The sequence below is a fragment of the Convolutriloba macropyga genome, unplaced genomic scaffold (assembly GCF_964194025.1).
Source record: "Convolutriloba macropyga unplaced genomic scaffold, txConMacr16.3 SCAFFOLD_470, whole genome shotgun sequence".
In the NCBI taxonomy this organism is placed as follows: Eukaryota; Metazoa; Xenacoelomorpha; order Acoela; family Convolutidae; genus Convolutriloba; species Convolutriloba macropyga.
The window spans coordinates 10,001-22,500 of record NW_027451196.1 but is presented as its reverse complement, the minus strand read 5'-3'; the positions used below and the strand labels follow the sequence as shown (position 1 = coordinate 22,500).

The following is a 12,500-nucleotide window of genomic DNA, read 5'->3' as shown; positions in this document are numbered from 1 at the left end:
TTTCAAGACGGGCTGTAGAGAGCATTGAATAGGAAGTTGAGGTCAGACAGGCAATCAAGATCAATTTATCTCATTTTGTTTAGAATCAACAAGAAGAATTCCGAGGAAAACTTCTGCTCGATTCATTAACAAGATTTGCCAAAAGACGACAACTACACTACTCGGTAGCCGAGAATATAATATCAAGGCATTGAGTATGGTAACGCTCACTCCAGTTCCCCTTCAACAGTTTCACGTACTTTTCACTCTCTCTTCAGAGTGCTTTTCAACTTTCCCTCACGGTACTTGTTTACTATCGGTCTCGCTTTATAATTAGCTTTTGGAGAGACATATCTCCAGCTTCGAGTTGCACTTTCAAACAACTCTACTCATAGGAATGAGCCATTATGACTGGTATCGAAAATGACCTTTACAGGATTTTCACCTTCTTTGATGCTACTTTCCAGTAGACATCAGGACAAATTCACCAGTCTAGCATCAAACCATACCGGACACCGAGAAATGTTGCCATTTCTCTTCCCGATGAGCTTTTCCCTGTTCATTCGCCATTACTAAGGGATTCTCAGTTGATTTCTTTTCCTCCCCTTACTGATATGCTTAAGTTAAGGGGGTTCTCTCGCCCAATTCAGGTTATGTAGTTGATTGTCTCTTAATTGGTTCACTGACCAATATGAGACAGAAACCGATTCAGCAGTTTTGTTCGCTACTACTATCAAACACAGGTCGAAGTTTCCATTCAGTCATTAATTCCAACTTTCAAATGTTGTTGTTTCAGCTTTCGCTTACTAGAAGCAACATAATACTCGCTGCAATACAGACCTCGGGAAACCCTCACCGTGAATAAGGTTCACTCACATATTTCACTACATTTTGCGTGGGATTGGAGATGAGGCTACTCGTTCTTGCTCAGTACTAGGCTGAAAATTAACGAAACTTCGTTACAAACGTTCACATGTTGATGTTTCCGCTTTCGCGTACTCGAAACAACATAATACTAGTCTTTGTAATTTAGTTTCATAATTTCAACTGTTCTCATGCAGAATTTTTGCTCATTCTTATCCCAAATTTTGACCTGGCTACTAGTTACACTCCTTGTACTTATTGCAAAATGACCACAAATTTCAACAGCTTTCACATGTTGCTGTTTCGGCTTTCGCTTACTACAGTCAACATAATACTCGTTGCAAAATAAGTGCTCGGCATCTGCAATTTTCCAAAGACGAAGTTTCGCCAGTTCAATTTTCGCTCGCCAATTATGGCTACTAATTCACACGGTACTGAGCTCAACAACATTAAATTTGTTCAGCAAGACTTTCACATGTTGATGTTTTGGCTTTCGCCTACTAGAAGCAACATAATACTCGTCTTGTTAGCTCATTCAATGAGAATAGCTTTTCCCGTTGAGAATTTTTGCCTTCAATTGGCGTTGTAGTGAGTTTGGCTACTCAGATCACCAAATACTTGTGACAATTCGAACCAGAAATGTTTTCAATTTTCACATGCTGATGTTTCGGATTCAACCTACTAGAAGCAGCATAATACTTGTATTCAACAATTTCTGTATCAAATCCCAGTTTTCTCTGGTGCATCTTTGCCAAACTATTCCAAACTGCCTGAGTCTGAATACCAATTACAGGTACTAGTAAATGCACGTTACTAAGGACTATATAGTTCTAGGTTACTGTACACAACGACGTTCACATGTTGATGTTTCAGCTGCCGCTTACTAGAAACAACATAATACTTATCGTGCATACCTTTCCATAACTTGTCCTTTTCAGATGCATTAGTTTCCCTTTGTCTTGGCTTCTACAGTCAGACTGGCTACTAGTAACAGCACAGTACTAATCACATATCGTTCTACAGTTTGCAGACAACTTTCACATGTTGATGTTTCAGCTTTCGCCTACTAGAAACAACATAATACTCGCTGTATACATTTGTAGTTCTCTATGTAACTTTCATGTGAAGAAGTTTCGCCAGTCTTTTTGACTGTCTCAAATCTGTGTCATGCTTAGGCTACTAGTTGCTTCATAGTACTTATCGCCTCGAGATCATTGAACAAAACTTGATTTTCACATGTTGCTGTTTCAGCTTCCGCTTACTAGAAACAACATAATACTAGTCTCATTAAGTTCCGTCTCTTTGCAATTTTCTTATGAAGAAAATTCGCCATCACAATGACTCCAGCAGTTCTTGATCAAGGAATGCAATCATTGATCAGAATGCTATTATTTGAATCGGTTCTGCTTTAAGTGTTCCAATTTTATTGGAAGCACCAACAATAGAACATCAATGTGTTCAATCGAGAGTTATATAACCCTGAATCGGACGCAGTCAACAGCCGAAGCCGAGACCGCCTTTTGCGTTAGAGAGGTCGGTAAACAAATCTTGCGATTCATACCGAATTAACACATATAGCTGTGCTCCTCTTCGTAAAGCGAGCCAAGTGATCCCCTGTTGAAGGATGTATTTGGACCAATCTAGTAGCATTTGGTTTCCAACAAGCTCTCCCAAGTTAGCTTACTTATTGGGCTTTTCAACCAATTCGGTTGGCTACAAGCATCATCAAAGTACTAGCCACAGTTTGATCGCAAAATTCTACGACTTTCACATGTTGATGTTTCGGCTTGCGCTTAGCCTACTATAAGCAACATAATACTAGTCATATCATAGAGCGTGATCAGCTTGTGACGTTCTCATGATGAAGTTTCACCAACAGTGTCTCACTTCGAGCTTAAATCCAGCTACTAGTAACTACACAGTACTGACTGCAACGATAACTTTTATCTATACCTTTCACATGCTGCGCTTTCGGCCAGGGCCTACTAACGTCAACATAATACTCGATATAAACTTTTGTTCATGATGCAGCTTCCCCATGCAGAAGTTTCGCCTTCAAATGCTCTCTTGGCCATATGACGTAAGAAAAGGTTACTAGTAACATCACAGTACTAGCCACAGTTTGATTGCAAAATTCTACGACTTTCACATGTTGATGTTTCGGCTTGCGCTTAGCCTACTAGAAGCAACATAATACTAGTCATATCATAGAGCGTGATCAGCTTGTGACGTTCTCATGATGAAGTTTCACCAACAGTGTCTCATTTCGAGCTTAAATCCAGCTACTAGTAACTACACAGTACTGACTGCAACGCTAACTTTTATCTATACCTTTCACATGCTGCGCTTTCGGCCAGGGCCTACTAATGTCAACATAATACTCGATATAAACTTTTGTTCATGATGCAGCTTCCCCATGCAGAAGTTTCGCCTTCAAATGCTCTCTTGGCCATATGACGTAACACAAGGTTACTAGTAACATCACAGTACTAGCCACAATTTGATCGCAAAATTCTACGACTTTCACATGTTGATGTTTCGGCTTGCGCTTAGCCTACTAGAAGCAACATAATACTAGTCATATCATAGAGCTTGATCAGCTTGTGACATTCTCATGATGAAGTTTCACCAACAGTGTCTCATTTTGAGCTTAAATCCAGCTACTAGTAACTACACAGTACTGACTGCAACAATAACTTTTATCTATACCTTTCACATGCTGCGTTTTCGGCCAAGGCCTACTAACGTCAACATAATACTCGATATAAAATTTTGATCATGATGCAGCTTTCCCATGCAGAAGTTTCGCCTTCAAATGCTCTCTTGGCCATATGACGGAACACCAGGTTACTAGTAACATCACAGTACTAGCCACAGTTTGATTGCAAAATTCTACGACTTTCACATGTTGATGTTTCGGCTTGCGCTTAGCCTACTAGAAGCAACATAATACTAGTCATATCATAGAGCGTGATCAGCTTGTGACGTTCTCATGATGAAGTTTCACCAATAGTGTTTCATTCGAATTGGTTCTGCTTTAAGCTCTCCAATTGTTTTGGATGAACCAGTTTTGCCCTTCGAAGCCACTTTTGTGAGCTTTTGTGGGTCTTTACCAAGAGGATATACCTCAAGGCCTCTTTCAATTCCTTTAAGTTCTTTCAACTCCTTTACAGTTTCTAGGTTCACATAGCTGCAAACCTTATTTCTAGTTTTAAGTCTGGCCAACTTGGGGAGAGTTGGTGCAGACCGTGACCAATTCTAGTAGGATGCCACAACAAGAATGTGATCAACTTAGCTTGTCGATGAACCTGCCCCACATTCAAACAACTCTATCGCCTTTTCCTCGTATAGTTATATGCGAGGGCCTCTCATAGAGAGCGCTGTTAGCAACCTTTTCCACATAGACGATAAAGTTGTGAGTGTTTTGCACATGGCTGTTGTCATCACCACGTGACGAGTCAACTCAGCTTGACTCTCTACACTCCGACAAGCTTTGCACATACGCCTTTAGTTCAGTATGTGTCTTTAATCTGACTCCGGTGCCTCAAGCCGGAAAAATTGTCAGATTATGATCATTATCGGTTAGTCATCCCGATGCAAGATCGTATCGTACTGTCTTTGTCTACCTCCAGATTCCGAAGAACAGGAGGAGACTCTCCCAGACCTACATATCTGGGAGAATGTTCAGAGGGCGAGAAGCTGTGGATTACTCTCCCCTAAGAACTGACTAAACTTTACCCTCGTCCAAGGTAAGTTTATTTTAGCTAGCCTTCTATGTAAAGGATCTGAGGCTAAGCTGTGTTTTTTCGAGCCTTTGGCTCGGAGCAAGTTCAGTGGGCGCCCCGAGTAGCTCAACTCTTTCCCACTGAACAGCGCAACGCTCTGTCACTCGCTGGGATTTTTGCGTGTCGGTTCTAACCACGCGACTTGTGGACCTTTTTAGGCCTTTCTCATTCACAAGTCTATAGCTGGGCTTCTATAACCCAGCTTCTGAGATCTAGATAGCTGCAGTTCTGCTAGGCTGCTTTTGCTAACTAGTCTCCCTTTAAGCAGTCCCTTGCCATGACTGCTGAACTATGTATCCACACAAGTAGTTTTTGAGCTCGATACATAATTCGAGATTGGTTGCCAAGCAATCTCTAGCGACAGAGCGTCATGCGCACTACAGACATGGCCTCTACCAGCAGCCATGCCCGAAGGAATCAATCACTGATCCTTCCGCAGGTTCCCCTACGGAAACCTTGTTACGACTTTTACTTCCTCTAGACAATTAAGCTCGATCCGCTTCATCCCGTTGCCGGAGACCGAAGTCCCAACAGTAGGAATTTGCAATTCTTGCTTAACTATCCAATCAGTAGTAGCGACGGGCGGTGTGTACAAAGGGCAGGGACGTAATCCCTATGAGTTGTTGACTCATAAGTACCAGGAATTCCTGGTTCACGTCTGCAAGTTACAACAGACGATCCCCTTGAAGCGCTGTACTTTTCTCTGATTGCCCAGTCCATTTCGGACCAAGGGCTGAGTACTCAATCTAAAAGTACACAGTGTAGCGCGCGTGCAGTCCAGAACATCTAAGGGCATCACAGACCTGTTATAGCCTCACTTCATCTGCGGTATTTAATTCCGCATAGTTCCTCTAAGAAGTGTTTGAATTCACATATAGTGAATTTCATTATTTAGATGGAGAAGATCTCGTTCGTTATCGGAATTAACCAGACAGATCACTCCACTAACTAAGAACGGCCATGCACCACCGCCCATATAATCATGAAAGATATTCAATCTGTCAATCCTTAAGATGTCTGGACCGGGTGAGTTTTCCCGTGTTGAGTCAAATTAAGCCGCAGGCTCCACTCCTGGTGGTGCCCTTCCGTCAATTCCTTTAAGTTTCGATTTTGCAACCATACTTCCCCCGGAACCAATAAACTTTGGTTTCCCGGTTAATCTCTTGCCAAGTCAAGATCGACTTTGACAAATTGTAGGTTGGTATAGTTTATGGTCAGAATTACGAGGGTATCTAATCCTCTTCAATACTCTGACTTTCGTTCTTGATTAATGAAAACATTCTTGGCAAATGCTTTCGCAGTAGTTTGTCTTGCCACGATCCAAGAATTTCACCTCTAACGTAGCAATACAAATGCCCCCGTCTGTTCCTTTCAATCATTACCGCACTCAGCCAACCGGCATCAATCGAGTAGCGGGTCATTCTCCATTATTCCATGCTTTATTATTCGATCCCAAAGGATGCTTTGAACACTCTAATTTTCTCAGGGTGAAAACACCGTTTCCACAGTTCGTCACATTTAAGTGCAAACTATTTCTTCGATGCGAAGGATGAGCGGAACGAGTCAACAGATTTAACTGAAGACCATGTTGCCGTTCTACTCAAACAGATCCAACTATGAGCTTTTTAAACGCAGCAACTATTGCATACGCTTGTAGAGGCTGGTATTACCGCGGCTGCTGGCACCAGACTTGCCCTCTACTCGTTCATCAATGGAGCTTTTAAGTCCATTCCATTCTGATTACAAACCATAAAGGTTCATATCATTATTTCTAGTCACTACCTCCTCGTGCGGAGAGTGGGTAATTTGCGTGCCTGCTGCCTTCCTTGGATGTGGTAGCCGTTTCTAAGGCTCCCTCTCCGGAATCGAACCCTGATTCCCCGTTACCCGTCACAACCATGGTAGTCCGTTACACTACCATCATAGGTTGATAGGTCAGAAATTCGGAAGTTCCGTCCCCAAGCCGAAGCTATCTGGGATCTTTCAGTTACTAGGACTCATCACGGGATGTGTCTGTACTTAGCAAATCACCCGGTGTAGTCTTGTAAAAGTCTCCGACAGTGTCGGACAATCAGCATGCATTAGCTGCAGGGTTACCGCAGTTATTCATTTAGCTTGCAAATCAACTAATAGATAGTAACTGATTTAATGAGCCATTCGCGGTTCCACTTTTTCAAGCTTCGCTTGCACATGCATGGCTTAGTCTTTCAGACAAGCATATGGCAACTGACAGGATCAATCAGTTTAATTGTACTTTGAACAATCTTTCGATTTGTTCGAATTTAGAAAGACATAGCCTTGCGGCCTCGTCAATCTTGCTTTGAGCTTTTTAAATCACGAAGAGTTTCAATGCATGCTTTGGCATGGCTACTAGTTACTACACAGTACTCTACACACTTAGAGTTACCCACGATTACACATTTCACATGCTGATGTTTCGGCTCGCGCGTACTAGAAACAGCATAATACTATGTGTACTGGTAGATAGCGCTCTGTGAGCATTTCCCATGAGCAGGTTTTGCCCTCCAAATCTCTGTTCTACTGTTACCAATACCGGCTAACAACTGTATCATACTAGGGAGAATTGACTCATGATTTAAAAACCAGATGTTCACATGTCGATGTTTCGGCTCTCGCCTACTAGAAACAACATAATACTAGTCTGTTAAAAATCTCAATCACGCCGCCTCTTCAGATACAGAAGTTTTACCTTTTATTGGTTAGAGAACAGCTTTCCAGCTGTCGACATGGTTACTAGTAACAACACCGTACTCAACACAAAAACTTTTCAACTTCACAACTTTCACATGCTGATGTTTCTGCTTTCGCATACTAGAAACAGCATAATACTTATTGTTTTGTCAAGTAATTTGTGTGTCTTTCCCATGTGAAGTTTCACCGGTCAACAATGTTTCCCTGACCAATTACGGCTACTAGTAGCTGTATAATACTAGGGAAAATGATTGAGGATTTAATATCAGATTTTCACATGTTGATGTTTCGGCTTTCGCCTACTAGAAACAACATAATACTAGTCTGCTAAGAAATCTCGCTCAAATTGCCTTTTCACATACAGAAGTTTCACCTTCTATTGGTTAGAGAACAGTTCTCAGCTGTCGACATGGTTACTAGTAACAACATCGTACTCAACACAAAAATTCTTCAACTTCACAACTTTCACATGCTGATGTTTCTGCTTTCGCGTACTAGAAACAGCATAATACTTATTGCTTTGTCAAGAAGTGTGTGTGTCTTTCCCATGCGAAAGTTTCACCGGTCAGCAATAATTGCCGTGTCCAATTAAGGTTACTCATAGCTGTATAATACTAGGGAAAATGATTGAGGATTTAATATCAGATTTTCACATGTTGATGTTTCGGCTTTCGCCTACTAGAAACAACATAATACTAGTCTGCTAATAAATCTCGCTCAAATTGCCTTTTCACATACAGAAGTTTCACCTCTTCTTGGTCACTGTACAGATGATGCTGTCTGTTCTTTATTTGGTTCTGCTTATTATAAGGAGGGGCATCACTCCTTCCTCCTTGGTTTGCATGCATTAAGCCTGCTTTGTGAAAAGCGTATCTTTCTAGCTTTTCTTCGCCTTACTCGAGTAGGACGATACAATCCAGACATTAGTCAGTCTTGGTGTAAAGTCACTGAGTATTATTCGGTTCTGCTTTATTCAGCAATATGCTGTATAATTGTTGTAATTTGCGAACATATTTGTTCTCAGTTCCGAACTACTAGCGACGACAGATTACCAGCGGTCATGAGCCATCAAGGTAGTTCTTTGGTGCATCAAGTAGAGAGGTGCCATCAAACAACACTTCCCTAATAATGCTACACACATAGAATTTGCTACAGTGCAGCTTTTTACTTTGCAAAATTTGCGCACAAATTTTGCATAGAATAAATGTTTTATCAAGATTTTTAGATCCCCTCCCTTGAGAGAACGTTACTCCTTTAAGTGAACACCCCGCGGCGTCCTGTTGTTATTGCTTATAACCATTTCGCAAGCCGGAGGCATAATGCACTACGCAAGCCGCTACTTTGGCACAGAGGCACCTAGTTTTACACCCGGGACTTCAGGTGGCCCAGTTTTACACCCAGTACAGCGGTGCCAGTTGGTAACCCGGTGGATCCTCGGAGACCAGACATGATCATAGATCAAACCCGATGTATGCTACTCCTGAACGTATAGTATCTCCACTGTGCAATGAAATTATCGTTCGTTTCGGGCCTTCCTATACGTTCAGCAGACAATCGCTAGGAATTCACCTCGTGACCCGTGGTGACCACACTGGATTTCAAGTTTATTGATTTGGACAGACCTGTCATTTATTTTGCTTTTCAGCTTCAGTTCTGCTCGATCTAGCTTGCCTAAGGCTTGATCTCGCTTTGCTCACCCCTGTAGGAGCCTCTACTAGTACCACTCGGAGTAATGGGGAATCCACCAGACCTAATCGATGAATGCCATCAAACAACAAACATCATACCCGGCTTCATCAGGCATATTTTATTACTTCCGAGAGGTACTTTAGTATCAGATCTTTCTCCATGCCTCTTATGAGGACCCGTCAGACCTTTCGGTTTATCGTTTAGCTTCAGTCCTGCTCGATCTAGCTTTCCCAAGGCTCGATCTAGCTCTATTCGCCCCACTAGAGGGCTCTCTAAGACCCATCGGTCTTAGTGTTAGCTCCGGTACTGCTCGGTCGTGCTTGCTGAAGGCCCGACCCAGCTTTAGTTAGATTCTCGTACTTTCTCTTGGCCTCTCTAGGAGGACCAGACAGACCTCTCGGTCTATCGTTTAGCTTCAGTCCTGCTCGATCTAGCTTGCCCAAGGCTTGATCAAGCTCTATTCGCCCCGCTAGAGGGCTCTCTAAGACCCCTCGGTCTTAGTGTTATCTTCTGTAATGCCTAACCAAGCTTACTACAGGCCTTGGTCAGGTCTTTATCGGTCACCGATTAGTAACAGACCAATCATAGGGCCTTCCACCCTATCCGGGTTGAGGTCTTTAGTCCAGCCATATTTTGACAAGACACCTCTCCCTAATAATGCCCCACACATAGAATTACTGTCCATGCAGTATTTAACTTGTGTTTTTTTCTAAAATTTGATTTTCACTTTTTGGAGGTTCATTTGCTCCTCTGACACTCTTTCAGCTTCAATCTTACTCGATCTAGCTTTCCCAAGGCTCGATCTAGCTCTATTCGCCCCACTAGAGGGCTCTCTAAGACACTTCGGTCTTAGTGTTAGCTCCGGTCTTGCTCAATCGTGCTTGCTGAAGGCGCGATCAAGCTTTAGTTAGCTTCTCGTACTTCCTCTTGGCCTCTCTAGGAGGACCAGACAGACCTCTCGGTCTATCGTTTAGCTTCAGTCCTGCTCGATCTAGCTTTCCCAAGGCTCGATCTAGCTCTATTCGCCCTGCTAGAGGGCTCTCTAAGACCCCTCGGTCTTAGTGTTAGCTCCGGTACAGCTCGGTCGTGCTTGCTGAAGGCCCGATCAAGCTTTAGTTAGATTCTCGTACTTTCTCTTGGCCTCTCTAGGAGGACCAGACAGACCTCTCGGTCTATCGTTTAGCTTCAGTCCTGCTTGATCTAGCTTTCCCAAGGCTCGATCTAGCTCTATTCGCCCTGCTAGAGGGCTCTCTAAGACCCCTCGGTCTTAGTGTTAGCTCCGGTACAGCTCGGTCGTGCTTGCTGAAGGCCCGATCAAGCTTTAGTTAGCTTCTCGTACTTTCTCTTGGCCTCTCTAGGAGGACCAGACAGACCTCTCGGTCTATCGTTTAGCTTCAGTCCTGCTCGATCTAGCTTTCCCAAGGCTCGATCTAGATCTATTCGCCCTGCTAGAGGGCTCTCTAAGACCCCTCGGTCTTAGTGTTAGCTCCGGTACAGCTCGGTCGTGCTTGCTGAAGGCCTGATCAAGCTTTAGTTAGCTTCTCGTACTTTCTCTTGGCCTCTCTAGGAGGACCAGACAGACCTTTCGGTCTCTTGCTTAGCTTCAGTCCTGCTCGATCTAGCTTTCCCAAGGCTCGATCTAGCTCTATTCGCCCCGCTAGAGGGCTCTCTAAGACCCCTCGGTCTTAGTGTTAACTCCTGTAATGCCTAACCAAGCTTACTACAGGCCTTGGTCAGGTCTTTATCGGTCACCGATTAGTAACAGACCGATCATGGGGCCTTCCACCCTATCCGGGTTGAGGTCTTTAGTCCAGCCATATTTTGACAAGACACCTCCCCCTAATAATGCCCCACACATAGAAATACTGTCCATGCAGTATTTAACTTGTGTTTTTTCTAAAATTTGATTTTCACTTTTTGGAGGTTCATTTGCTCCTCTGACACTCTTTCAGCTTCAATCTTACTCGATCTAGCTTTCCCAAGGCTCGATCTAGCTCTATTCGCCCCACCAGAGGGCTCTCTAAGACACTTCGGTCTTAGTGTTAGCTCCGGTCTTGCTCAATCGTGCTTGCTGAAGGCGCGATCAAGCTTTAGTTAGCTTCTCGTACTTTCTCTTGGCCTCTCTAGGAGGACCAGACAGACCTCTCGGTCTATCGTTTAGCTTCAGTCCTGCTCGATCTAGCTTTCCCAAGGCTCGATCTAGCTCTATTCGCCCCGCTAGAGGGCTCTCTAAGACCCCTCGGTCTTAGTGTTAGCTCCGGTACAGCTCGGTCGTGCTTGCTGAAGGCCCGATCAAGCTTTAGTTGGCTTCTCGTACTTTCTCTTGGCCTCTCTAGGAGGACCAGACAGACCTCTCGGTCTCTTGCTTAGCTTCAGTCCTGCTCGATCTAGCTTGCCCAAGGCTTGATCAAGCTCTATTCGCCCCGCTAGAGGGCTCTCTAAGACCCCTCGGTCTTAGTGTTAGCTCCGGTACAGCTCGGTCGTGCTTGCTGAAGGCCCGATCAAGCTTTAGTTAGCTTCTCGTTTTTTCTCTTGGCCTCTCTAGGAGGACCAGACAGACCTCTCGGTCTATCGTTTAGCTTCAGTCCTGCTCGATCTAGCTTTCCCAAGGCTCGATCTAGCTCTATTCGCCCCGCTAGAGGGCTCTCTAAGACCCCTCGGTCTTAGTGTTAGCTCCGGTACAGCTCGGTCGTGCTTGCTGAAGGCCCGATCAAGCTTTAGTTGGCTTCTCGTACTTTCTCTTGGCCTCTCTAGGAGGACCAGACAGACCTCTCGGTCTATCCTTTAGCTTCAGTCCTGCTCGATCTAGCTTTCCCAAGGCTCGATCTAGCTCTATTCGCCCCGCTAGAGGGCTCTCTAAGACCCCTCGGTCTTAGTGTTATCTCCTGTAATGCCTAACCAAGCTTACTACAGGCCTTGGTCAGGTCTTTATCGGTCACCGATTAGTAACAGACCGATCATAGGGCCTTCCACCCTATCTGGGTTGAGGTCTTTAGTCCAGCCATATTTTGACAAGACACCTCCCCCTAATAATGCCCCACACATAGAATTACTGTTTATGCAGCTTTTCACTTGTGAAATTTTTAATTTTCGCAATTATTATAGAATAAGTGTTTGCGCAGCTTTTCATAGGTCGAGCTCTAGCTAGCTAGCTCAAGCTAGCTAGCTAGCTCAAGCTCAAGCTATCTAGCTCAAGCTCAAGCCAGCTAGCTCAAGCTCAAGCTAGCTAGCTAGCTCAAGCTCAAGCTAGCTAGCTAGCTCAAGCTCAAGCTAGCTAGCTCAAGCTCAAGCTAGCTAGCTCAAGCTCAAGCTAGCTAGCTAGCTCAAGCTCAAGCTCAAGCTAGCTAGCTCAAGCTCAAGCTCAAGCTAGCTAGCTAGCTCAAGCTCAAGCTAGCTAGCTAGCTCAAGCTCAAGCTAGCTAGCTAGCTCAAGCTCAAGCTAGCTAGCTCAAGCTCAAGCTCAAGCTCAAGC

At 44.0% G+C, this 12,500-nt stretch overlaps 1 non-coding gene and 1 pseudogene across 1 annotated transcript in view; both read right to left on the bottom strand.

Moving 5' to 3' along the window:
* The window catches only part of LOC142356476 (large subunit ribosomal RNA), a 3,522-nt gene extending 2,888 nt beyond the window's left edge, over positions 1–634 (bottom strand). Inside the window, exon 1 of the ribosomal RNA XR_012761424.1 lies at positions 1–634. This exon is cut by the window's left edge and continues 2,888 nt beyond it. This is a non-coding gene — a ribosomal RNA (large subunit ribosomal RNA).
* Positions 635–2,317: 1,683 nt separating this feature from the next.
* LOC142356475 (5.8S ribosomal RNA) lies at positions 2,318–2,469 on the bottom strand (annotated as a pseudogene).
* Between the last annotated feature and the right edge of the window lie 10,031 nt (positions 2,470–12,500).